Source organism: Pleurodeles waltl, chromosome 10, assembly GCF_031143425.1.
Source record: "Pleurodeles waltl isolate 20211129_DDA chromosome 10, aPleWal1.hap1.20221129, whole genome shotgun sequence".
NCBI lineage: Eukaryota > Metazoa > Chordata > Amphibia > Caudata > Salamandridae > Pleurodeles > Pleurodeles waltl.
Window position 1 is genome coordinate 478088355 of NC_090449.1, and position 27442 is coordinate 478115796.

The following is a 27442-nucleotide window of genomic DNA, read 5'->3' on the forward strand; positions in this document are numbered from 1 at the left end:
GGAGGTGGCCTGGCGAAGAAGATGCGGCTCCGGAGGCGGCTGTGAAACTCCCCTGGAGGTGCTGAACATTGGGTGGGGCGGCGGCCTGAGTGTTGTGCTGCGGGCCCCGGCCTATAAATAGGCCCTGGCCCTAGCGAGTGGGGCCGGTGCCCCTAGGGTTGGTTTGACCGGAGTTCTGAACTCGGCCGGGGGGCCGCGGCCGGAATCTAAGTCAGCGGGACTGGCTGCGGTGGTGGCGCTGGTCTCCTTGATGCCCTGTGACGGGCAACGCCCAATGGGTCTCCTGGTGCCAAGCTTGGGAGGCTGGAGACTCCATCGCTGCTGAGGCTGACCTGCGACGCCTGGGTGCTGGCTGGACAGGGCTGTGCGGATGCTGCTTTGCTCCTGGTGGGGCCAACAGGTTGTTGGAGCTCGCCGGCGGCGGCTGGCTGTGAAACCTCCTGAGGTGTCTGCCTCCATTGGATCGTCGGAGCTGGACCAGGGGACCTGTCCCCACCCCCCCCCCCTCGGAGGGTGCACGGGTGAGACTCGGGGATGCGGGCGACAGCAAGGGTACAGAAGAACGGTTCTGAAGTCCATGAGGTGAGGGGGGAAGGTGCCATACCCTGAAATAAACATGGGGAAGGATAGAGCGAACAGGCAACCACCACCCTCCCAGCAAAAGATCGACCAGTTCACTACTCCGGCTGCCTCTCGGAGTGATGGAGACACGATCTCCGGGGGCCCTGCACCAGTCGGGGTAAACGCCATCCTTCAAGCGATCCAATCCTTGCAACTTGCCGTAGGGACTAAAATAGGGGAGGTAAGAGAGGATATGGAGGGCTGAGTCTCACAGGCTGAAGATGAGTTGGCCGACCTCAGAACCAAGGTGGCCCAGTTGCAGACCCGAACAGGTGAACTTCACCGATGCACCGAAGAAGCAGAGAATCGCTCCAGGCGTAATAACCTGCGCATTATAGGATTTCCAGAGGGAGCGGAGGAGAATAAGGCCTCTGAATTTTTGGAGCAGTGGATTAAGTCATGGATGCCAACCCAGGCCCTCTCATCCTTGTTCGCAATTGAGCGCGCCCACAGGGCTCTGGCGCCACGCCCCCCCCGATGGTCCCAGGAGACCGATGATAGCGCGTTTTCTAAACTTTAAAGACCGGGACAGCATCCTTAGAGAGGCCAGAAACACGGTCGACCTCCACTGGGAGAACAATAAAATCTTAATATTACCAGACTACACTCGAGAAGTTCAGACCCGGCGCCGATCATATGAACTCGTAAAACAAAAACTTAGGGCCATGCAACTTTCTTACATGCTCCTCTTCCCGGCGCGTTTAAAGGCCTTGATGGCCGGAAAGTCCTACTTCTTTGAATTCCCTGGAGGAGGCGTGGGACTGGCTGACTGAGGAGGGTGTCGGGCCACGGAGAGGCCCCGCCGGGCCGGCTGGGGGCTCCCCCAGGGGTGGTCTGCCCCCCCGAGCGGGACAGTGGAGGGGTCAGAGATGTACCCGTTCTAGACACGGGGGTTGAGGGACCCTGGAGACCCTAAAGGAAAAGGCGAGGGTCGAGGCTCTGGACCAGAGGCGAGTGGGGTCCCTGGGGGGGCCCAGGGAGCCCAGGACCCAGTACAGGCAACAGACGGCGACTGCTTGAGCCAGCCCCCGACGATTGGTTGACACAAGATACTCAACCTCATTTATGGACAAACGACTGCCCCTGTCCGCGGCTAAAACCTACTATTTTTCCTTCTTTTTTTCTTTCACACCTTGACTTCTGTTCGATTGTATAAGATCCGATTTGCATGGAGGGGTCCACCACTCCACTCCACTCCAACGACAGTTCAGCTGGCTATTCTGTTTTCACTTTTGTTGGGTAGTTGGGAGACAGATGCTTCCTGGGTAGAAGTATGGGGAGGGGGGTGTTTGGGGGGTGAAAACTTCTTTAGTGACTTAGTTGGGATGGTATTTGTAAGTTTCCTTTCCCGTTTGGGGTTTTTGTTTCATTGTTTAGGACGGTCGCCCTGGTGCCCATTGACGGGTACTCAACATTTCTACGCATGGAATGTGAATGGCCTCTTAGATAAAATCAAGAGGTCTGCAGTGTACAGTGCTCTTCGCAGATATGCCCCCCCCAGTGGTCCTACTACAAGAAACACATCTCCTTGGGACTAAATGTCCCATGCTCGCAAGGGGGGGAGGGGTACGATAAAGTTTACCACTCAGGTTTCTCCAAGGGCTCCAGGGGTGTGGCCATTCTTCTCCATCGATCACTGCCCATGGTAATCACAGCCTCACAGTCTGATGCACAGGGTAGATATGTTATGGGATCCGGGTCGCTCCACATCAGCCTCGTATGTGTGTATGCCCCCCCGACCAGGTTCGACGCCTTCCTACATTCGCTCCGCCAGGTTCTGGCCAGACTCCCTAACGGAGCTACACTAATAGGGGGAGACTTTAACGCCATCCTAGACCCCAGACTAGATGTATCCGGAAATGTTACTACCACCAGGTCCGGTCGGGCCTCAACCCTGAGGGGCTGGGCAGAGAGTCTCGGCCTGTGGGAGGTGTGGAGATCCTGGCATCCTAGGACGCGGCGGTATACCCACACCTCGGCAGGCCACGCAACGCACGCTCGTATTCACCTAGTTTTCATGCCGGCGCTGGACATTGTCAGTGTCACAGGGGCAGACATCCTGCCCCACGGGGTCTCTGACCACACACCATTTCAAATCTGAATAGGCGGCACTGATCCTTCTCGGCACCCTGTTGGGCACCTGAATGCTTGGTACTTGCAAGATGGTGACTGTACTCTAGCGGTCAGAGATCACCTTACACAATATTTTGAACAAAACGTGGGTTCGGTCCGGTCTCCGGGCACTGTTTGGGCCGCATGTAAGGCCACCCTCAGAGGACATGGCAAACACCTCCTTCGCGTTCTTGAGCATGCCCGCAACCTCAGAGTGTCCGAGTTGGAAGCTCGCGCACTGCGATTGGAATGCTCATACACGAACTCTGCTTCGGCGTCTTGCCTGAGGCAGCTATTCGGGGTGCAAGAGGAGATTAAACACTTTGTGCTGGAGTCCGCAAAACACATCTGGAGGGCGTCGGCCACCTGTGTGTATGGTTGGGAGATAAAAACGGGAAGCTCTTACATTGGCTGGCCAAAAGACCCCTTGCCGACAGGGTTATCCCCGAAATAGTAGACGACTCGGGATCCCTTTCTAAGACGCCCATTGAAATTGCACAAAGTTTCGCCTCTTACTACGCATGACTGTACGCAGAGCGCCCCAGGCCGCAGGCGGAGAAGGAATCCCCCCCTCTTAGACGAAACCTAGAGTTTCCCAGGCGATAAGAACACCTAGACGAGGCTATCAGCCTGGCAGAAATCACTGAGGCGGTAGCTAACCTATCCTCCAGTAAGACTCCGGGCCCGGATGGGTTCCCAGCAGAACGCTGCGGTAAATGTGGTGATATTCTGGGCTCCCACCTGCTGGATATGTACAAAGAGGCAGAAAGATGTGGACGTTTCACCACAGGGGTTGATCAAGCCACAATTGTGGTGATCCCTAAGACTCAACCCCCGTCCCAGAGCTGCTCAACATATAGGCCCATCTCCCTCCTGAATACTGAAATCAAGGTGATGTCCTCGATTCTTGCCGCCAGGCTGAAAAAAGCGCTCCCATCGTTGGTACACCCCGCCCAGTGCGGCTTCATGACCTCCCGCAGCACTAGGCACTGTATTAGACGCTTGCACTTGGCCCTAGCGCACCGTGGTGCACTGACTCGGTCCCCCCTGGCTTTGCTCCTACTTGATTTCGAAAAAGCCTTTGATACAGTGGACTGGTCTTACCTCAACCGCGTGTTGCAGAGCTATGGACTTGGGCCCAAATTCCGCGGTCTCATGAGACTTCTCTATTCAAATCCAACTGCTAGGGTACCGGTAAATGGTGTGGTCTCTGATCCTTTCCCGATCAGCCGAGGTACTCGCCAGGGATGCCCGCTGTCTCCGCTGCTCTTTGCACTTGTAATTGAACCATTGGCGAAGTTGCTGCGTGAGGACCCTTTGATCAAAGAGTGGGCATGGCCTGGGGGACCGGAGGACCGCGTGGCGCTCTACGCAGATGATGTCCTCCTTTATATCGCTGACCCTGCCACAAGCGGCCCGCGTATCCTACAGATCCTTGACCTCTTCTCAGAGGCCTCAGGCCTTACGCTAAACCCCCATAAATCCTTACTGGTCCCTCTGCACCTTTCAAGAGACTGTATAGAGTGGCAACACAACATTCCCATCCGCAGGAACAGTTTTAAATATCTGGCAGTGTTCATTGCACTTATTCCGGAACTAGCTTGGGAACTTAATGTTACACCACTCACTAGGAAAATCAAGGACGATTTACAAAGATGGTGGTCCCTACCTCTCAATCTATTAGGGAGAATAGCCCTCTACAAAATGATGATCCTTCCCAGGCTCCTTTATCTATTACAAAATTTCCCATACCAGACGTGGTTTAAAGAAATAGTCTCAACGGCGTGCCAGTTTCTCTGGAACTGCAACCGTCCTAGACTGGCCCTCTCCACCTGCCAACGGGACATCTATGATGGGGGTTTGGGAATGTCCAACATCCACCTTTACTACACTGCAATGCATCTGCTCGTAATCAATGACTGGGTGGGAGGTGGCTGGACAGACCCCGCATACCGATTGGAGCTTCATACACTGAGCTACCAAGGAGTTTTTGATGCCTTGTACGGTGGCCCAATCCCTAAGACCGTTCCGGAAGTGACATGAGCGATCATAATGGGATGGCGTGAGGCCCAAAGGGTGCGGGATGGTGGGGGAACCTCACCCAGCAGACCCCGCTCTGGCATGGAAGACTACTTGCGGATGCACAGGACTGGAGGGATTCCAGAGGTGGGACAACATAGGAATCTCTGCACTTGGGGATGTCTTGGAAGGAACACACCTGAGGTCCTTCGTGGAGCTCCAGGAACACTTCTCGCTACGCAAGACACAATTTCATAAATACCTTCAGCTTCGCCATGCTTTGTCTGTGCACATACGGGAGGGAGACTGTGTCCCTGAATGTAGCCCTATGGAGGCGAAAAGTGTTGATGGGAAATTTAGGCAAGGGTGGAGTCTCCTAGATATACCGTTCCTTACTGGTCAACACTACCAGTCCCCTGGGGGTGGGGGGATCCCCCGGAAATGGGAGGACTGGGTGGGACCAATGGAGGAGGAGGACTGGGCGGAGGCATTGATGGCCCCTCGGGTCTTAACAATGGCCACGCAATTGTTTGCTTCAGACCCCATACCTGCACATGGCATCGCTCACTCCCACTAGATTATATAAACTGGGCCTCCGAGCCACATCTAACTGTCCAAGATGCTCCGGTCCAGACGCTGTCTTTTTGCACATGGTGTGGGCTTGCCCAGTGATAACGATTTGGAGGGCGGTCATAGGGGAGGTCTCTGAGGCCTTGCGGGAAGATATCGAAGTGGCCCCATTACCACTTCTGCCGGGGGTCATGGGCGAGCTGGGCCTAAGGAGAGCAGACAAGATTTTCTTGGGTGTGGCATGTTTGGTGGATAAGAGAGACATAATGGCAGAATGGAAGGCCGGAGTGGCGCCGGCTTTGAGCAAATTGAGACGTGGAGTGGACTGGTGCGCGCAGCGTGAGAGGCTGGTATACGAAGCCAGGGGATGCCCAAACAAATACATCAAAGTGTGGGGGAAATGGGACGATGTGGCAGGCTCTTAGCGGAGAAGCGGTGCGTTTGGGAAGGAGATACCCTCATGAGGCTGAAATATAAACTATTGACTATCATTCATTCTTTGTATAGATTTGCCTTACGATGTCCAGACGTGGTCTAGGGACTGACCGTCCGCAAACACCAGTTGGTGTTCTGTTATATGTATTTGTATCTTTATTTTCTTGCTTTCTTAAAATCAAAAATCTCTTTATTAAAAATAATAATAATTTCATGTGGCTGATAGTGTGATTGAGTTTACTTTTCAGATGTCAAATTGTACATAGATTCCCTTCCTATGTAACCATGTATCTATATATTTATTACTTTAGTCCTACTGTACAAAAGAAAAAAACTTTTAAAAACAATACTCTCTCCAATGCACTACTCTGTCTCACACTTTACCCCTCTCAATCTATACTCTATCTCTACTCTCTGACTGATTCCAAACCTCATTCTACTACTATGATCTCCAAAATAACCTTTCCTAGACTCTTGCCTCCTCTATCCCTCTTGGCACACCCTACACCTCAGTTTACTACTATGATCTCCCAAACAACCCTACTAAATTATACATCATGCATCTCTCCTTTAACTCATCACAAACATAATTGTGCTACTATGATATCCCTACTCCCTTTCTACAGACTCTCCCCTCCTCAATCTCTCCTTTACTCATCCCAGCCTCCTCTTACTACTATGATCTCCCAATTATGCCTTCTTATTACCACACTATTCCCAGGAAGAATATTGGTTAATCGGTCTATCCATGAGGCATTTATCATGGCTCATGTCCTCAAAACTGAAGCCGGAGGCACAGTAGAATATCATCAGCATCTCCATTAATGGAAACAATGTGTTTGATCCTACGACAAACAACATCTTCCAGGAGAATAAAATTGGCATGGTCATATCCAAATTGCTTTCAATTAAAATGGTACAGGTAGACTTCTCCTCTTTTCCAGTTAGGGAAGGGGTTCCAGTCTTTTAAGCCCATTTGAACCCTCATCCTTCTCAGACTCCATATCCTGTTTGCCAAGAATGGAGCTATATGATGCTTCTTTTCTGTTGCCGAGTATAGCCCCATATTGGAAACAGGAACAAGTCAAGACATAGGTATAGCATTATTGGTGACTCTTCTCTTCCTAGTCTGTAGGCTTTTACCTGTTAACACCTCTCTCTCTCTCTCTCACTCGCTCCTTTGCTGTTAGTCAGAATACACACACCAATTGACTCCTTTTTTTTTTTTTTTAAAGAACGAGAACTGGTAACCGTGTTTATATGTATGAACATAAAGGCATGCTGCCTATGTCATTTGCGTACATTTGTAGTACTGGCACCCATAAACTTTGTAATGAACAACTATTGAAGTAATTTCAAGTTCCACCTCTAGGTGACAAAGATACACACAAGTGGGTGATAGGAAAGAGCCTGTGGACCAAAAGTAACTGATTTAACATAAAAGTAACTATTTATTTGGAGAATGGGATTACCAATTTGAGGTTAAGCCTAATTGAGTGCTAAGTGCCACTGCGGATGCCTCAAGAGCTGCTAAAATGGAAATAATTATCTCATTTCTAGGTTGGCTGAACATTATTATGTCTGTTTGTAGATAGACATCACCATGATAATTGTTTTTTTTGTGTGACCATATCGTTTCTAAAGATGATACAAGGCAGTTAAGCTTGATATCAGCCAAATTCCTACTAATAAGGCACAGATATTACTCACAAAGTTGAGGGGCTAAAGCTTTTGGATTTGTGCTGTTTAGATTGAGTTGTTTATAGTAATGGGTGTTGCCATTGCCTCAGGCCCCAGAATTTTGAGGAGATGGAAATGTGTTAAGTAGGAATTGTTGAAAGATGTACCAACCTGTATTTGGGAGATCAAAAGGTTCTGAGCAATTTGTCATTGAGACCTCAAATCACCAAAACCTTTTTTCACCTCAGAATACTTTGCTATCACACATTCACAAATTGGTAGCAAAGTTGCAAGTAAATTTGTTGACATAGTGTGTCTACCAGAGATAAGAAATTTCACCAGGAACTCTTTATCATCTGTTCCGATGGTTACTTCTACCTACAGATTCCTCACCTTTTGAATATCCCAGGTGTTAGAATGAACGAATCCAGAAACTTTTCAATTGATCGCCACACCAGTAGGGGAGCCATCTCCACAGAGACACTGAGAGCAAACCCACGGAGATGTCACTGGAGCACAATGCACAAAGTTTCCCTGCCAGCAAAATGAAGTCAGTTCCCTTGTGTTCTGCTCTATCAACATGAATCCAGAGCTTCAGTGCTCCTCAGGGAACCTGTCAGTGCTTTCAGCATTTTTTCCTAAATATTACTGGTGTAGTACAGAGCGTACCCTCCCAAATGGTCAGGGTTTGAGCCATGCAGGGACTGTGGTGGATAAAATCACAGACATGCATGACATCTGTCTCTGGTACTTGGGGTGTGACCCAAATTCCAAGGCCTGCTGTACCTGCCAAAGTATGCACCCCAGAGCGACTAAGGAGCGGGAGGCCAAGATGTTCACAGCCTAGGCTCATGATGAACATCCAACAAAAGGGAAGCCCACATCAAGGAGCCTGGAAGACCCCACCTTTATTGAAGCTGTTCAAGCATAAGCATAGGAATACAAAATGTAATGATTCAGAGAGAGCTCTTTAAAAGTCAAGGCTTGAAAACACCTCCCCACTCTGGAGGACTCCGCCTTGAAACCGGAGCTCATGGAATCATCCATGGAGGTCACTGCACCTTCTGTTCCATGTAACCCACTGGACCCACTGTTGCCTGTGGTGCTGACACCAGAACTCCAACCCTGTCAGCCTTACCTCAAATTTCCCTGCCCTGGATTGGATCTAGCTCTCTTCCTCAACGCAGTGTTGGATGTGTTTTGACAAGCTATGGTCCACTTTGGAGTGCCAATTTCTACCAAACCACCAGTCTTACTGGCTCCATCTCCAACTACCCTAGTTACTACCCCCGGCTCAGCGCCATGTCGAATGTCACCTCCACTCAACATACTTTGAGGCTCTTTTGCTTTGGTGCTGGGCCAGCCTAAGCCATTGATCCCCTCAGATGAAGCAGTCTCTGCAAACCGCTCCAGTCGATGCCACCGGCACTTCAATTAACTCCTTTGGCTCCACAACTGACACCACCAGTGCCACAACTTTTAAGAACAGATATTTTATCTCTGAGTGAGTTACTTTTGCACAGATCACAAAGGGAGATACAGGCTACGATTCCAATGTTTTAGAATGTATCACAAGACCCAGTGTTGCTGGTCTTGCGCATGCTAGCTTTTGGCATTCTGTGATCATTCTTGCATCCTGGCACGACAGCCCTCCAGTGATGTCTCTTAAGGCATTGGTTCCACTGTTGTGGAGATCTTCAACGTTCCATTACAATGTCCAGATACACAGCAGATTTGAGGAGGTGGAGCATGGAATACATTCTCATTAAGAAAAGCTATTCCAACTACGAAAGACTGTGACAACATTATTACAGGTGCTTCCGCTCAAGATTGTGGGGCTCACCTGGAGGACCTCAGGGTCAGAGGCCTCTGGTCTCCAGAGGCAAAGCTGTTGTAAATCAATCTGCTAGAGTTACATACAATCTAGCTGGTGCTCCAGGCCTTCCATTTGTCCTTTTGCAGCCAGTCTGTCCAGATCATAATGGACAATGCATCTACGATTTGGTAGATCAACAAGTAGGAAGGAGTAGGGCTGCATCTTCTCTGCTGGGAAACTCAGCTGCTCTAGTCCTGGGTGCAGAATCATCAGATTTGGTTGGTAACCAAACACCTGGCTGGTGTACTGAATGTTTGCCTGGACTGTCCCAGCTGATGTCATCTTCCTGACCACGAGTGCCACCTTCACTCTGAGGTAGTCCAATACATCTTCAGCCTAGAGGTCACCCTTCTGTGCCCTCTAGTATCTGTAATAGGGAGCCCTGGAGTGTGTGTTTCACTTGAAGTAGAACTTTCAACTTCACTGCATTTTTCCTCCCTTACCTTTGATTCCTTTTGTCCTGAGGAATATCTTACTCAACCTGGCCCCGATTGTTTTGACAGCCCTAGACTGGCCACAAAGGGTTTTATATGTACACCTCGATGCACCTCTCCCTGGACCCCTGCTCCGTCTCCCTTACAGGGGTGACCTCTCGTACTCTCAGGTGCAGATTCTGTACGCCAACCTCTACAGCCTCCACGCCTGGAGATACAAAAGGTTAACTTGAAAACCTCCTCTTTGCCTCCTAAAGTGTGGGATGTTGTCCTATGTACCTGTAGAGAGTGGATTTGTGAAGTGGTGCACAGGCAACTCAGTAGACCCTGTACATGCCCACTTATCTGACATCTTAAGTCTCACTATGTTTGTTGGATCAACAAAGGTGTACACTAGGCACAGTAAAGGGCTTCATATTATCCTTTCTATGTTTCCCTGATCAACTGCTCTACTTCAAGGTGCCTATAGTTATGAGGTGTTTGAACATGTTTCTGCTTTGCCATTTATAATGCCACAATGGGACCTGAACATTGTTCTTATGTTTTTAAAGTGTTACCCATTTGAGCCTTTGCAGACTGCCAGTTGCAACTGCTTGCTTTAAAAATGCATTTTAATAATAGCTAGAAACTTTTCATTCTGTGTCAGAGGATTATACTAGTTTACAGCTAATTTATCACCAGTGCACCAACATGTAAATCTGGTTTCAAATAGAATCTCTTAAACATAGAGCCAGACAATCCGTCTACTGCATTTAAGGTATCTTCGAATCTGGCACCCAAAGAAAAAGCCTGAAAGGCCACAGACTCCTTAGTAGAATGCGCCCCAAAAGCTTTAGTGTCACTCTCCACTTCTTGTATGACCCAACTAACCCATCTGGCTATAGTCCGGCTAGAGACTGCTTTATGTGATTTACCAATGGAAAGTAGCAACTGATTTCCACCCACCGGATGAAATTCTGCTGTCATGGTCTTGTAGGCTTTATGACATTGAACCACACAAACTTTTGGTACTTCTCTAAAAGCTCGATATAATACCACTCAAGAATTGCATTTTGCTCTCCCAAAAATGTTGAGGTTAACCCCATCCAGAGTGAATACTCTACCTGTTGAGCCGAACTCTGACATCTGCAACCCTCTGGCAGGAGACAAAGCAAAAAAGCATCACTAATTTAACTGATCGCTCCTGTGAAAAATATTTATTGCTTAGCCAGGAAAGGAAAATATTTAAAACCACGTTAACATCCTGAGGGAAGAATATCTAGGCTCAGGAGGGAGGGAAAGATGAACACCTCCAAGTAATTGTTTTACCCAAGGATGTTCCCCTACTGGATTACCTTCATTCGGAACATGTCCTGCTGAAATAGCCAATCGAAAAGTGTGCACTGACCTGTAAGCTATTCGGTGATCTGCAATAGCTGCAAGAAAATTCAAGATGTTGATAATATCTAACCATACAGGTTCAACATTTCTTTCCATACACCAGTGTAACCATTGTGACTATGCATGCTTATACCTTGTTACTGTTCCATCTGCCCATGCTTTGTAAAGGAGGAATTGAGCTTGGCTCGCCTCGAAAGGCCAGGGTTTTCCCATTGTTACGTGTAATCCTCTAAGCCATGAGATATAATGTGCAATATGATACTAGGCAGTGGCCTGCCCCCTAGGGGATCCTGAAGAAGGCCCGGGCAGTGGGGTAGAATGATTTGCAAAATCCCAGGAAAGTTCCATCAGAACTTGATACCACACCTGAGATCTCCAAACTGGAGTTACCACCACCAGGTCCGACACAGGTCTACTTGTTTGTGCGGAGAGACGGGTTATCATCGAGAAGGGAGGGAAAGCATATTCTTGTTCTTTTAACCAATCCTGTAGAAAAAAACATCAGTCAACATATTGTTCTGATCCAGTTTCCAGCTGAAATACCTGGGAAGCTGATGGTCCAGTCTGGAGGCAAATAGATTGACTGAGAATCAACCCAAACACATTGGGATTTGTTTGAAAATAGTCAGGTGGAGCTTCCAAGCACTGGAATCCTGAACATAACAAGATTGCCAGTCCGCTACTGTGTTTGATTTTCCTGGCAGGTCTTCCACAGTTACTGAATTATTTTTTTCCAGTCAAAATTCCCCAACAGTCCTGGCCAGGTCCGCGAAGGTTTTGGATCTTGTCCCCCCCAAAATGATTGATATAGTGCACTGCTGCAACACTGTCCATCTTCAAAAGGACCTTGGATTGAACTTTGTCATTGGTCAAACACTGATCTGCTGTGAAAGAGATGGCAAGTAGCTCCAAGCAATTAATTTGCAAGTGTTTTTCCAAGGAAGATCATCTTCTGCCTGTGGAACAATTTAAACAGCAAGCTTCCCAGCTGTCTCTGCTGGCATCCAACTCTATAATGAAAACTGAGCTGTCTCAGAATATAGCTCTTTCATTCCATGCTTCCATGTTGGACAACCATTAATTCACCTCCTCTCTTGATTTTCTGAGAATAAGTAAGACCATTGCCGAGATGTTTCTTCTTCACAGTAATATTGAAAACACTATAAAAGTACTCCACACTAGTTTAGAAAAATAGCCAATATTTATCTGAGTAAAACAAGACCAAAACAACAAAAATCTAACATATATATGCAAAGATACACATTTTCAAAGATTAAATCTTAGTACAGCGCTTAGAAACACAATAGCTCCAAATGGGACTATCACAACGTCTTGACCAAGTAATTCCCAAACTCTGACGCCACTCACAAGGGAGTGCAGGCTGGTCACAGAGTCGCATGGACTCCTGGTACAGTACCTTGAAAAACTAGGAAACAAAGACGTTGCATGGAGTCGGGGAAGTCAGGCCTCGCTAGAGCCGGTGTAGTGTTGGTTACTTACTGCTGCTGGGGGTGGTAATGCAACAGTTCCTTACTGCTAGGTGAGGTGAGGTGTCAGTTCTTTACGGTTGCAGGGGAGGTGATGCAAAGTCAGTTCCGAAAGACAAGGCGAGGTTGATGCCATCACACCATGGGGCCATAGGTGCTGCAGTGGAGTTAGTCGGGTGTCATGGACGTCGTGACACAGTACTTGGAATTTGTGCTGTGGTGGGACGTCGAAGGCGCTGCAACATCGGTTGCAGCCGTTGCACTCCGTGGGAACCACAGCTCCAGTACAGGCTGCGGTGCGGAGTTGGACAGCAGGACTGGTTTCCAAAATGCTCTGGAGTTGATGTGCTTGTTTCGTCTTGGTTACACTAGAACACACTTCCAAGGACCCAGAAACTGGATTTGGCACCACTTGGCAAGTCAGGACTCTCAGCAAGAGAACCCAGGTGCTTTGATGTCCTTGAGACTTCTCAACAGGAGGCAAGATCAGTCCAAGCCCTTGGAGAACCTGTGGAACAGGATGTAAAAAGTAACGTCCACCCCTTTCACTCTCAGGACAGAAGCAGCAGGCCAGCAGAGCAAAGCAACCATCAGAGTGGCAGTCCCTCCTACAGCATTCAACTCTTCTTCCTGGCAGAATGTCCTCAGTCCAAGGGTCAGAGGTCCAGTACTTATACCCATTTCTGCCTTTGAATTATGCAAACTTCAAAGAAAAGTCTTTGTAGTGCACAAGACCCTGCCTTTCCTACTTTGGCTCCAGACACACTCCAGGGGGTTGGAGACTGCTTTGTGTAAGGACTGGCGCAACCCTATTCAGGTGCAAATGTCAGCTTCTCCCACCACTCTAGCTCAGGAAGACCCATCAGGGTATGCAGGGCACACCTCAGCTCCCTTTGTGTGACTATCTAGAGTGAATACACAAACAGCCCAACTGTCAACCTGATCAAGATTTTTATTCAGCAGACAGACAGAGGGACAGAATGGTTAAGCAAGAAAATGCCTACTTTCTAAAAATGGCATTTACAAAATCACAGTTCAAAAAACAACTTCACCAAAAAGACATTATAAGGCAATCCCCACGTTACCCTCCGGGAGAGGTAGTCCTTGCAATAGTGAAAACTGAGCTGAGCAGTATTTCACTATTGAGACGTGTAAAACACACCAGCACATGTCCTACCTTTTAAATACACTGCCCCCTGCACATGGGGCTACCTTGGGCCTACCTTAGGGATGATATAAATGTAGTAAAAGTGAAGGTTTGGCCAGGCAAGTGGCTGCACTTGCCAGATCAACATGGCAGTTTAAAACTGCACGCACAGGCACTGCAATGCTAGGCCAGTTTCATGTTTGCAGGGCTACTTTTGTGGGTGGCACAATCATTGCTGCAGCAGCATTTGATTTACAGGCCCTGGGCACACATGGCGCACTAAACTAGAGACTTACTAGTAAATCAGATATGCCAATCATGGATACAACAATCACCAATACCATTTAGACAAAGAGCACGTTCACTTTAGCACTGGTCAGCAGTGGTAAAGTGCCCAGAGTCCTAAAGCCAGCAAAAATGAAATGCAGCACACAGTCAAAAATAGGAGGTCAGAGGCAAGAATTTGGGGGATAACCCTGCAAAAATGGCAATTTCCAACAACTATCTTTCCCAAAAACCACCAGGAAAGGAAGTGAAAACAACTTCAGCCAATGAGAGCAGGTAATGCTCATAACAATCCTTATCTATCCTCTGTCCTCCCTATTTCTTCATGCGACAGTAGCTCTTGGATCAAGTATATTTACTCCATCTTGCCATTTTTAGAACGTGAAGTAAGATAATAAAAGGTACATTATTCGCAATCAGGAATCAAAAGTCCATTACCACAAGAAAATTGTACATCCTTAATGTCTCAAGATCAACAATTTGCTTGAATACCAAAAGCCAATGACAATGAAGTGCAGAACATTCAGGAAAGACAAATTGTTACTTACATATAACTTTAAGGGATAGGATGGCTTTGCCATAGTTTTGAATATCAAAGTCAAACTGGCAGTGCAAGCACTGCCCTTCCAGTCTGCAGTGGCGGACTGGGAGCCATTTTGTACTTTGTCATATGAAGGTTGGCACAAACAGTGCTGGAGCCCTGAGTGGACACTCTGTCTTACATGCCCTGGGGACCATATACTAGGGACCTATAAGTAAGTCAGGCCTTACCAATTGGATGTATCCAATTCAACATGTAATTTGTGTGGGTTAAGACACTGGCACTGAGGGCTGGTTCACAGGCCTCGGTACTCTCCAAGTCGAAAAACCAGCAGCATCAGTTAAATAAATGTGGGTGTGAACATGCAAAAAGAGGCATTTCCTTACACTTAAAGTAGAAAATGTTCTTTGTGGAAGTCTGGGCTTCATAAAGGGAAGTAAAAGGTGTAGAGAAATTTCCTCCAAACAAGGCCCCTTGTGCCACCGCGCCAGCCTCCAAAGAGGCCAAATGCCACAACCTGAGATCCACTTTGATTAGAAGGGAGCAGCATTTCTCTGACCATTGGGCACAGTTAGCATTTTCTGAGACATTCACTGCCTGATGGGCCCAGCCTGACAAGCGCTCAGGAGAGATAAGAGCAAAAGCCTGTTTCTCCTCCTCTGCCATTTCTAAGATCTTTGTGAGTGGCCCAATGACACCCAGGAGTGTATCCCGGCAAAAGCAGCAGGATCTATCAATACCTTTCTTTGGATCATAAATATATTTGGCCAAAAAAGGAGCCATGCTAGAGTTTTCTCCAGGGTAAGGATGACCTTCCTGGCCAACAATGGGTGTGGGCATTCCACCCTAAGGCGCACTCACATCTCTTTTTCCAAGTGGTATGTAGTCTGCAAGCCACATATTTGGCCACCTTGTCGGGTGGCTCCCACTCGGCGAGCAAGGGTGAAAAAAATCCTCCAGATCCAGCATATCAGAGGCCGAAGCTCCCTCTTCCTGGGATGCCAGTGGAGGAATCTTGAAGCCGGAAAACGGAGTGGGACAACAAGGTCTAGAAAGGCCTGCCTCATCATTAGAGTCCACATAGGAATCGTAATTTTCCCCTTCTGGAGAACCCGGGAAGCGGATGGAGCTTTGCGGGGGAACCCTGAATTTGCCATGGGACCCTGTCTCCAACATTAAGAAAGGAGTAGGACAAAAAGGCTTTCTTGAACCTGTCAAGGTCCACCCCTGTCTGCTGCTTGCGCATTGCTGGAGGATGAGGTGGGGTAGGAGCATCCTGGGCCTCCGGCTGAAGGGAACCCCGTAGGTGAGGGACAGTATATGCCAATCGCATGAGACATCTTTCAAGGGGTTCAATAGCAAAGGCAACTTCCTGATGGATGGAAGCATCAAACGCTTCCCAAAACTCATCATCCAAGGGCAGTGTTGTATTTCCCGCACTATGGTAGGTGCGGGAAATGCCTTAGAATAACTACAGGACACCAAGCTGGGTTTCGGACTGTCGGCGTTAAACGCCGCAGTCACCTTTATTGTCTCGCCCCCTATGTCAGGGGCTCACACCACTTTTAACCCACACACAGGGGTAAACGCAGTATGGACTGGGGAGGATTCCCCCCTATTTGGGCCAGTCCATGCTGCAGCATAACATTCCTTCTTTACGCCAAACAGAAATAAGGAAAAAATGAAGAACACCCAAAACCGTTGAAAACCAGAACTAAAACATCTACAATGAGCCCAGCATATCAAACATGTCTTCACAACTTCCCCTGCATCTCTGTATCCCTGCAAAAGGTTCTGCACACCTCCTAATTAAGTCAGTATGAAGTTTTGTAGCTTACTGGACGGTAATGCTCCAGGCCAGAGAGGGTATCTCAGTCCCAGCCCGTAGAGGAGCACTCACCACAGTCTCGGCTGTACCATCTAGTCCTGATCCCTCTGGCTGACGATCACCCTTGCATCCACCTTGAAGGCCCCCATTTTTTTCTAGACACTCGCCTCGAGGTGTAGTGATCTCCAGCTCCGAGGTGCTGAGGCAACTTTCCCCCGACTCTAAGCCATCAGAGTCAGTGGGTGGTGGCAAAACATCTGTAGCTGTAGTGGCAGATCAGTACTGTTTGAAGAACGATACATTGTGAGTCACCGACTCGTGGCTTTTTTGGGCAGTGACCAGGGTGCCTTTTATCCTTGCCACTGTCCACAGTGTCATCTCAAACGGGAGTCTAAACTTCCCACCGGGATGTCTATTCTGAACCAACACCTGGTCACCCACTTGCAGAGGTACTGATCTCACTCGTCTCCTCCTTGACACTCGGTCATTGACAGCTTTACGGTGGCGCAATCTTTCACTCCTGCAGGGCTGTGGATACCTCACGTTGCAGAATGGTGTCTTCTGTTCATACACAGAGCACTAGGGGATATCTTTGTGGTAGTATGCAGGGTGAGTTTATACTCTTAGGAATGCGTACAAAGCACAGTCAGCATTGTGGGTGTTAGCCACCGCTATCCTCAATACTTTATTTAGGATTTGCATGGAGTGTTCGGCCTCACCATTGGCCTGAGGCCAGCAAGGTGTAATTTTCCTATGGACAAAATCATGCCTCGCGAGGTATTCTGCAAATTCCTGACTAGAAAAAGGCGGGCCATTGTCCGTTCTGAGTTCCTGAATGAGACCATGAGTGGCCATGACATTTTCCAGACGAGGGATGGCCTGCCCAGCCGTGGTCGTGTCCAGTATTTCCACTTCAGGATATTTGGAAAAGTCATCAATGACTACCAGCGTGTGCCGGTCGTCATGCAAAATACCCAAGTCGGAACTTTCCCGCTTCCACGGCCTGGATGGAATTGGTTCAGTGATTATAGGTGCTGGAGGCTTGGATGGCCCTACAACCTGACAGATGTGACAAAGGTGCACCACTCTCTCCACGTGGTGATCCAGTCCTGGGAACCACAATTTACAATGAAGTCTGGCTTTCATCTTGACTACTCCTTGATGATGGGCATGAGCCAAATCCGCTATGCGGGATTGCAAGGACCGGGGAACCACCGGTAGCAGCCCCCTTGGCAGACATCCCTCTGGTGATACCGGCAGCTCATGCCGGACCTGATGCAGGGCGGCCAGGTTGTGTCCTGCCTCTTCCGTCCGCCTGGATAGATTGTGTCATTTCATGCCACCTCCCTGTGTGAACGGCTCTTATGGCAAGTTGGAGACATTCATCCTCTTGGCCGGCCTCCATGAACTCCTGCATGGACACTGGTAATGGTCTGGAACTATCGACCACCAGCCGAACATATTCTTCCACAGCTTCTGCCTCATCCTCCTCTTGTGCTGAAGCGGGTCTGGCATGTCTCGACAGGTAGTCCGCAGGGTTTTGGGGCCCTGGGCGATAGATCACCGTGAATTGATAGTCTTGTAGTTGAAGAATCCACTTTTCTGTCTGAGGAGAAGTGGAAGAGGGTCTGTTGAAAAGCGGAACAAGGGGTTTGTGGTCTTTCACCACCGTGAACGTCTGGCCGTATAGATAGAGGTGAAAATGGCAACAGCCCCAGTGGACCGCAATGCCCTCTTTTTTAATGTGGGAATATCTTTGTTCTGTCTCCCTTACGGAACTGCTGCCGTAAGCCACCAGGACCCACTCCCCTTATTCACCACGTTGAGACAGAATGGCACCCAGCCTCACTGGGCTTGCATCCACCGCCAGTTCAGACTCTTTGGCCGGATCGAAGTACCTCAACGTGGTTTGAGCTGACAGCGCATTCTTGGTGGCACAGAATGCATCTTCCTGGGCAGATCCCCACTCCCAGGGTGGTTGGTCTTTGTTAGTTTGCGGAGAGGAGCCGTGATAGATGCCAGATTCTGGATGAATCTGCCACAGTACATGACCATACCAAGAAAGCTACAGACACCTGAAAGTGTGGTTATTGCTTGGGACTCAGGGTCAAGCATGAGTTGATGATAGCCTGCCCTCAGGTACATCTTTGAGAACCACCTCGATGCACTCACTTCGGCCAAAATATCATCAATGGTTGGTGTTGGGTGACGTTCACGACGGATGGCTGCATTGGGTAGCCTCATATCTTCGCAAATTCTCACTTCCCCGGGCTGTTTGGGCTTTCGGGTAACTACAATCGACGAGACCCAAGGACTGGGTCCCTCTGCTCTCTCAATGATGCCAGCTGTTTCCAGTTTTCGCAACTCCTCCTCCACTTTGGGGCGCAGATGGAAAGCGACCCTGCGGTGTTTCAAGGCCACTGGCTGTATGGATTTGTCAGTGTGAAGACTTATCAGTCTTTCTTTCAGACACCCAATTCCATTGAACAGCTTAGCATATTCAGCTATCGACCCTTCAATGTTTTCTTGATGTACGCTGAATGTGAACGACACCAGACCCAGCTGCTCTGCTGTCCGGCAGCTCAACAGCATGCCTGACCCGGTCTTGGTGACATAGATGTTAGTGCTAACTGTTTGAGCCTCGTGCTCAATGTCAGTTGTGAACACTCCTGCCAGAGGAAGTGGAATGGATGACCCAAATGCGAAGACTTTGGTGGTGGTGGTGCAGAGTGTCGGTTTAAGTTGAAGTTCTTCATCACCCGGAGAGCCATAATGTTGGAGGCTCCTGTGTCTATTAGCACCACCACTGGCTTGCCTCCCACCACTATGCTGCATTTAGGGATGCATTTCCTAGGACTGCCTCCCGGTTGCATAGCATGTGTTACGTGTATGACTCCTGATTCATCGTCATCCATATCCCTATCAGCTCCATCAGATGTATGAATTTGTGCCGCCTGCACTGTCTTAGGTTGATTTGACTTCTTGGAGGAAGCGGATCTGCACATCTTGGTGAAGTGGTTTGGTTTGTTACAATTTGTACACCGTTTCCCCTGGGCAGGGCACTGTCCTTGATGGGGGTAAGACCCTCCGCACATTTAGCATGCTCGTGTTGCTGCACTTGACTTCATGCATGACTTCTTTCAATCCGCAAGGGCCGTGGTGACCGCGTTCACTGGTTCAGTCTTTACCAGTTTTTTCAGGGCTGCTCTACATGAGCTGTGTGAGCCTTTGATAACTCCTTGGATCTCCCCAGTGTGATCATATTGGCCATGGACATTCCCTGGACTTGTAAAATGTTCTCCCTCAGCATGACCGAGTGACAGCCTTTTATAAATTGGGCCCGAATCTCGTCCTCCGCATCTGGCAGGGTACAGTTGCTTGCCGATTCCCGAAGTCTCTTGTAGAAGGTGTCTACCGACTCCTCAGGAAGTTGTTGAGCCTGACATAGAAGGAACTTTCTTAATCTGGGTTGGCTTTCGGCTCAAAATGGTCTGTGAGGGCTCTCTTTAGCGACTGGTACGTGATAGGTGGCCCTTCTTCTGTGATGGACTAACTGATCTTGTGTATGGCCGCCTCTCCCAGATGTAAGAGCATGGGACGGCGTCGGTCAATGTCCAGGGCGACGGCTGCAAAGTACGTTTCCAGTATCTCCACCCATTCTTTCCACTTAGCTGCCTGGGCTGACTTTGGGCTGTCAATTATGAAGGGTTCCAGCGTTGGTATGGACGACATTATGCAGCACAGGCAATGACTGCGCCCATCCTAGTGGTTTGTCCGGCACCTGTTATTCTGCTCACCTGTGAAGTGATGTCCTTGTGCGCTACCAGTGATGGGCAGGAGCCTCCCTGGAGATCCACAGCAGGGTAAGTGGTAGGTGGAGTTGTCTGGTGGGAAAGTGTCCTTTTATGCCACAAACGATGGTTCTGTTGCTCCTTGATGTGCCCACCCCTCTTGGTGCCTGGTGGGGAAACAGCAGCTCAGCCTGAGCCTTCCCTCTGATAGACAGGAGATCCCCAGCACTGTTCAGCACACAATGCTGCCGTAGTCGCGGCAGCTGTGTTGAGGCCCAGGACAGAAAAAACGTGCCTCCTCACAGCACGTGGAGCACGATGGAGGCGGGGTCAGCACTCTTTCAGCTGAGCGCACCCAGCCCCTTAAGCAGGTCGACGAGCCTCCAGGCCAGCAAACACAGAGGCCAAAACGCGCTGGAGATAGCGTCCAGCAGGGCCGTCCGTAGTGCTGCAATGCGGCGTTTGTGAGGCATGTAATCAGGTACACCCTCAGCCGTGACAGCCACGAGGACACACCGTACACAGATGCAGGGTGAGGCCACCAACCCTCGTCGACCAATTTGTTGTATTTCCCGCCCTATGGTAGGCGCGGGAAATGCACTAGAATAACGACAGGGCAACAAGCTGGGTTTCGGACTGTCGGCGCAAAAAGCCACAGTCACCTTTATTGCCTCGCCCCTTACATCAGGGGCTCACACCACTTTTAACCCTCACGCAGGGGTAAACCCAGCATGAACTGGGGAGGATCCCCTCCAATTTGGACCAGTCCACGCTGCAACATAACTGGCAGGATGGATACTGACTCCTTCTCCACACAGTCTCTGTCCATCTCCAGCATAATGAAAAAGAAGTTGAAACCCTACACCAGTAGAGAAGAAATGACGCTTGAACTTGGCGTGTCTAGAAGACGCTATGTGGGTCAAGCCCAGGGTCAGTAACACCCTGCATGTATTATAACAGGTAGTTTTAGACTTGACCCTTGCTCCGCGGCGCAAAGCAAAATAAGGTATTAGGCCAAGGGAAAAAATGATCCAACGAGTAATTAGGACGGAGTACTGACCCAATCTTGTAGGGCGTTGCACTGCTAAATATTACACACAGACCCCCGCGGGCCCGTAGAGGCTTCGAGTCCGGACGGGAGAAATACCCAACGCCGATGCTCCGCAGCAGCGCTAGGGTGATTGCTATCCTTGGAGCACCTTCTAGTGGTTGGATATCAACACCTCTCTACTGCGGTCCCGTCATTAACTCTGGCACCTCGGATAAGCGCTGAAGTGTGATCCCACGAAACAAAAAGTTATGGCAGACCTGTGGGTACAAACATAACATGGTGAAAGGAAAACAGTCACATCCCATAAAACACTAGCACATTATTGAAAAATAGGAGACTTGTCTGGTCGCTGCTGGAGGAGGAAAGAATGCAGAATCATAAAGGACAGACAAGGATTGTTATGGGCATTACCTGCTCGGTTTGGCTAAAGTTGTTTATTCTTCATTTACTGGTGGTTGTTTGGAAGGAGCGTAATCTTTATACAATGTTGAAGCTCCTGGAGTTAAAATAAAGGATAGGAAGAATAGCATAATCCACGCCTCCAGTCCAGACAAAATTCAGGAGACAAGAAGTGTGAACTGGAGTTCCTAAGACTTGTACCCGAAAAACCTGAACTGTTTAAAGACCCCGTGCACCTGTTGGAAGAGACCGCCATATGTGTAAAGAATCTGCCAGTCTGCCCCCCACTCTTAATTTGGGATGAGTACGTCTCACCTGAGGAAGCCGATCCAGAAGATCCTCCACGGAAATGGCCTCTGTCCAGCGGCGGCTCCTCAGCTAAAGCAGAGGAACGTCGCCCTACTGCTTTATGCAGTGAAGAAAAAGGAAAAATAAAATGATAATAACACAACGTTATTATCATTTTATTTTTCTTTAGGGAGCCAGATTAGGACGGGACGGGGATGGGCTGGGGGAGGCGTGGTGAGTGCACCATAAGTGCGCATGACCATTTGGCCAGACAAACAGTCATACACACTCAGCATTTATACAGCTGGGAGGGGAAAGCGCACTGGGCCTAGGGTGACCACACATCCCGGATTTCCCCAGGCAGTCCCGGTTTTCAGAGGACTGTCCTGGTGCCCCAACACTTTTGTTAATTTTAAATAAATGTCCCAGTTTTTGGGGCAGAGGTCAGGTCAACCTGCAAATGCTTTTGTTAACTTGAAATAAATGTCCGTTTTCTGGGACAAAGGTCGGGTCAACCTGCCATCAGAAATTAAAGGTATGCTCTCCTTTCACATACACTTCTAGAGTCTTAAATACTTCTGCTGCCTGCTCTTGCGTGCGCTGTTTTACAGGACAGGCCAGATATAAAAGTGAGACTAAAGGCTTTAGACCTACTTTTATGTCTAACCTGTCCCGTTTTTTTTGTTTTTAAAATCTGGTCACCCTGACCAGGCCCCACTTCCTGTCTGTGCGAGGAAGCAGGCCACTCAGACCAATCACGACGTTGCTGTCATGATCGTGACAGTAGAATCGTGATTGGAGGGGAGCCTGTGTGCTTCCGGGAGTTGGGGATGAAAAGAGGAGGAAGGATATATGGAACAGTCTCTCCCGACATAAAAGGTAAGTGTTTTTTTAAATCTTATTTTATTATACCCCCATCCTGCCACCCCCATTATGAAAGTAGCCACCGCTGCCACCGGAATCCTCTGGAGGGGAAAAACCTCCAAAACCAGAAGCATCTTGCCATTGGCCAAGCCTGGCTACCTGTTCTCAGTAAGGTACTTGGTGAGTAAAACTCACGGTCAAGTGCACCCTGCCACAACCTACCCCAGCATAAACCTTTGGGAAAAAATTCTAGATGCTTAGGCCATTTTTAAGTAAGTAAATCTGGGCAACAATTTCACTAATAATAAATGGATCCCCAAAGAGACCCCCTTCAGGCCTCGAAAAATCTACTCGCCCACTCACTATGGCAAGTCATATTTTATTAGGTCATGGTTATTTTAGGACGTACTCGCCCCTTCTGGCGAGTTGACAACGATCAGGTGATGTGCTTGGTCAGAATGTGGAAAAGCAATCAAGACACCTTTAAGTTTTCTTTCCTTGTCACATTTGCTCTGCGTTCAGAGACAGAGATCAAAAGTCAGTTTGTCTTCTTGAAATTATTTTTCCTTCTGAATGCAGAGTTCCAGGATTTTGTAAGGTGAACTGTCTGACCTGCTATACAAAGTGTGTGAAATGAAAGGATGTAGGGTGTCAGGTTTTTCGTAACACACATTTAAATAACTAAGTCAACTGTACAGACATTTCAACATCTAGTACAGTAGCTGTGAAAGCCCATTTTTTTTACTTCTCTGTGATTAAAAAATATTGTAATAGGATGAAAACAAATCAGAATAAGTTACTTGGTGAGGTGCAAATGATAAATATGTTTTCTGAAACCCATTTTTTACAGATTATTGTTAAAACAATAGTGTATTATCAGTGAGCTACAAATTATTCAGAAGGTTTTTGAACATTTCTTGGAAATTTACTGTTTGTAAATGACATGCTTTATGAATATATTTATTAAAAGTGAGTGTTTAAACATAAACTAAGAAACACTCTTGCCCTTATGGCAATGCGGTTAGTAAACTAAGAGGCAAGTAATGGATCATGTGTACCCTACATGTGGGCTAGATTCTTATTATACATGGAGCAAATGTTTATTCTAATTAGTCTATTTAATCAAGCAAAAGAGGTTTGTTTTGTACAGCAGAAATGCTGAACTCACATACTTGAAGGTGCACTCATATGTGAGAATGAAGAAAAAGGTTACTATAAAATAAAATATTTGCCTTGAATCACACAATTTGAGACCCATTTACGGGTCAAGTACATTACATTTAGGTCAAGTAGATTATTCAAGTTACTCGACCTGTAGGTCTAGTAAAATTTTTATGATTTTTCTAGGCCTGCCCTTGGGCTACTGGACCAGCCTCAGAAGTGGAGAGATCTTCTAACTTAGGATCCACTTTGATAAAAAGTGAACTGCACATTTGGTAGAGAGGGTATGTTACATAAGAATATTATTGCCCTTTGAGCCAAACCCAAGAGGACGTCAGGAGGTATTAGAGAGCCTGATTCTTTAGCTTCTTCAGCCATATCCAGGAGTTTTGTTAGGGGACCTATAATGTCAAGATGTTTATCTTGTATTAAGAACAAGGGTAACCCCCAACAGTTTTGAGAACCTGGGTAATGTTTTTAAATTAAGATTAAAACTATGAAAGTATGCAAGTAATAAATGAATTGCTATACAGTATTGATTACCTGCCTGTTCCTTAGTTGCCTGGGTAAGACCTTTACAAAACTCTTTAATATAGAGTGGTTACTGTTTTATTGGAACCGAGGCCTGTGTGAACCATTGTTTCTTCTTGCAAGACGTTCATCTTGGAAAGACTGCCAAGAAAGTTCAGTGCATTTCATTGGGTCACTAATATAATTGTCTAAAAGGGTGTCCATACAAGCATCAATTTCAGGGTAAGTGACGCCTTTCCATCCAAAGAGGGACATGGGCATTCAGCCCTAAGGCAATTGCAAACCTTTTTGCCTATCAGTTTACACAATCTCCCCGCTACTTAAGCAGCTACCTTCTCCCTGGGCTCTATTCTGGGTAGCGAGGATGAAAAATATCATCCAAATTTAACATGTCAAATAAGTAAGGCTGAGCATCAGTGTCAAGGTTTCCCTATAAAGAAGGAAGAGTAGGGGAAGAAAGTCAAGGTCTTTCATGTTTATTATCCCTACCCAAATCAGCAGGGGGAATCACCTCCATCTCCTGATCTTCTTTATTGGGACGAGTGGAAGGGAAGAAATTTCATATGTGTTCACAAAGTTTTTCAGAACCCTGGTCCCTTACGGGAACATCCTGTGCCATAAATGACATTCTCAGTTTAGCAGATGCATTGAGATAAACCCCTTGGTCTTCCTTTCTTAGGAGGGAATTTCCCAATCATAGCACTAATTTCTTTTCTATGGGGGCCATCACAATTTCCACTGCCTTACAAATTGAGGCATCACCTGCCTGAAAGAAATCATCACCCCAAGGCAAGTCAAACATGGCTGTCTCCTCTTTTTCTGGCTCTTCAAAGGCCTGCATAATCCACTTATTAATTGATGGGCAACTAGCGAATAGAAAAAAGACAAACTGCTTAATAGGGGAAACCCAGGACACAGCATTCAATTTAATTTAAGGGGTATTTCTCCCAGGTCAGTGTCTTAATTCACCAAATTCTACTGACTCTAGTGCAGGGCGTAAGAAGAAAAAATGCTGCTTTTAAAGAGGGAATCTTTTCCCTTTTGATGTCAGCCTACTGGGGATGGGCGGTGTTAAATTTATAGCGGGTTTAGTGTGTTTCCCAGTAGATGAATAAGGATGCTGTCAGCATGGTGCTCCTCACATTTCATCTGTGGAAACAACTGCGTTGATTGTTGTGAGGAATAACACCAAATGCACAATAAGCTTGTGTTTACAAAGCAAACAGGTGCCCTCTGCTGGACGTAGGACTGCAGCATGCACTGCCGCACTAACTGCCTGGAGATAAATCAGTCAGGATTTATAAAGTGCAGCTAATCACCCAATAGGGTATCCAGGTCCCGAAGGCTTATTTGTACAGCCAGGTCTTGAGGGCCTTTCGGAATTCCAGAAGTGAGGTGATGGTCTGGAGGTGCGTGGGGAGGCGGTTCCAGGTTTTTGCTGTGTTGTGAGAATAGGAGCATTCTCCACTTCTGCTTTGGTAGATGCGGGGAGTATGGGCAAGTGGAAGGAAGGCAGAGCGTAGTCTTCTCGACGGTAGGTGGAAGTGCAGGCAGTGGTTAATGTATGTGTGTCCTTGGTCGTGTAGAGCCTTGTGTGCATGGGTCAGCAGCTTGAATTGCCATCTCTTCTGTACAGGGAACCAGTGGAGGTTCCTGAGATGGGGTGTGATGTGGGTTCGTCGGGGAAGGCCGAGGATGAGTTTGGCTGTGGCATTCTGTATGGGTTGAAGTCTCTGTAGGAGGTATGCACATAGGAGGCTTTGCCGGTGTCCAGTCAGTTGGTGATGAGGGCCTGTGTCACGGTGTGTCTTGTGTGTAGGGGTAGCCACTTGATCTTACATAGCTTGCGCAAAGTGAGGAAATAGGCAGAGAAGACGGTGTTGATCTGTGATTTCATGGTGAACTTGTTGCCAATGATTATTCCCAGGTTTCTAACATGGTCGCAGGGAGTTGGTGCGGGTCCTAGGACTGAAGGCCACCAGGAGTTGTTCCATATATTTCTGTTGTTGCCAAAGATCAGTACTTCCGTTTTGTCTGTGTCCAGCTGCAGGCAGTTGTTCTTCATCCAGTCAGTGACGCTTGTCATGCATCTGTGGAAATTTGTTCTGGTGGTGAAGTGGCTGTTGGTGAGCGAGAGGATGGGTTGGGTGACATCTGCATAGGAAATTATGTTCAGACCGGATAATATCAGATTAATTACTGCATAAGGAACAACAAAGTATTCCCGCAATGTCGAATGACAGTAACTCCCTAAGCAAAGTAAGCCTAGAAAAAAACAATTTACCCATGAAATAAAGTACATATCCCAACAAACATAAAGGAGAACTGGGATACTGACCTGAACAGCTGCTGGAGCAGCGAAGAAAAAGGGGGCATGAAAACGTAAGATGGACTATGAGTTATTGTGATTGTTTGAACGTTTCTTCTTTTCCCATTGTCTCTTGGGAAACATTGTTAATTGCTGAAGTCATATTGGCTGCGGAAGAAATAAAATGAAAAAAGAATAGCATAATCCTTGCCTCTGGTCCTGACATAGAAGTACTAGCTTTATCACAGCTTGACGGTGGTTATTAACTTTTTTATTCAGTCACTGTAACAACTCTCAAACCCATTCTCCATGTTATAGCATGTGATTGTGTGACATAATTGAAGGTAAAAAATATTGAGCTTCAGCAGTATCAACTGCAGAATGGGACCTACCACCTCATTGTCGAGATATCCATAGTTAAAAGTAGATTTATTACTCTTAACTCCACATCTCTCCCTACAATGACATTATGCATATTTCTAAAAGTAATTAAAGGTGTACTCAACTGATCATTGATCTTTCATACTAGTCGTTAGGGAAACGATTGCTTAGATATCACATCTTATTTCACTCATTCTCCTTCTCTACTGTGTAAAATTGTCAAAGCTGAAAATGTGTCCTGAAGTTCGAACTA

General features: G+C 47.6%; 1 protein-coding gene across 1 annotated transcript in view; it reads left to right on the forward strand.

Moving 5' to 3' along the window:
* Positions 1-27442, forward strand: part of ABCB8 (ATP binding cassette subfamily B member 8) — a 397400-nt gene that overhangs the window by 109602 nt on the left and 260356 nt on the right. The gene's annotated exons all lie outside the window — the stretch shown is intronic.